This window comes from Cricetulus griseus, chromosome 4 (assembly GCF_003668045.3).
Source record: "Cricetulus griseus strain 17A/GY chromosome 4, alternate assembly CriGri-PICRH-1.0, whole genome shotgun sequence".
NCBI classification, from domain to species: Eukaryota; Metazoa; Chordata; class Mammalia; order Rodentia; family Cricetidae; genus Cricetulus; species Cricetulus griseus.
In genome coordinates this window covers 122,680,712-122,681,665 of record NC_048597.1, presented here as the reverse complement: position 1 = coordinate 122,681,665, position 954 = coordinate 122,680,712, and the positions used below count along the sequence as shown (strand labels likewise).

Genomic DNA, 954 nt, shown 5'->3' with positions numbered 1-954 from the left:
ACTGTTCTTATTGTATACAGTTTTACTCTGGTAGAGTTAAAACCCCTTCCTTTTTTATTTAGACAAAAAAGGGGGAAATGTTGTGGGAGATTTCTTTGTGTTGTTGCTCTGAGACTGCCAGTGGAGTCAGAAATTGGTTTAAAGGGTAAACACTAAGTGGGCCGGAGTGAACCACACAGTTTTCCAGCTGACTGAGAGGATGCAAGAGTGACACACAGGAGGAAGAAGGAGGACCTAAGGAGATGTGAGCTCTTTTTGATTGAGGAAGGTGAAGAAGAGAACAGATGGTCATTTCTCCATTGGTCTGTGTATCTCTCAGGTTTATTTCCCTAATATTTAACTCCTGAGGTTTATTTTTAATAAAACACTAAAAGAAATTGCAATAACAAAAGGCAGTGAAAATGTTTATAAATCCAATATTTCAATACCAATTAGCTTATATATAATTTGTGCTTGCTTTCACAGCACACATTATAAAATTGGAATGATACACAATGATACACAAGTAGATCAACACAACCCCTGCATAACCATGACATATAAACTAGGGAAGTATTCTGTATTTTCTTTTTGGTTTTTCGAGACAGGGTTTCTCTGTAGCTTTAGAGGTTGTCCTGAAACTAGCTCTTCTAGACCAGGCTGGTCTCAAACTCACAGAGATCCACCTGCCTCTGCCTCCTAAGTGCTGGGATTAAAAGCGTGCGACCCACTGCCCAGCAGTATTCTGTATTTTAAATCTTCAAAATTCATCAGAATGAACTTATAAACAATATATTTACTTTAAAATTATTTTAATTTTCTATCTTTTATTATTTAAATTTTTAGTTTAAATAAATTTAGATCACATCCTTCTCGTTCCCCAAGTCCTTCCAGATCTTCTCCACCTCTCTACCCAATTTAGGTTCTTTCTCAAAAAAACAAACAAAAACCTAATATAAGAAGAAAACAAAATAA

General features: G+C 35.5%; 1 pseudogene; it reads left to right on the top strand.

The window, feature by feature from the left end:
- The first annotated feature begins 449 nt into the window (after positions 1-449).
- On the top strand, positions 450-567 carry LOC113835593 (annotated as a pseudogene).
- The last annotated feature ends 387 nt before the right edge of the window (positions 568-954 follow it).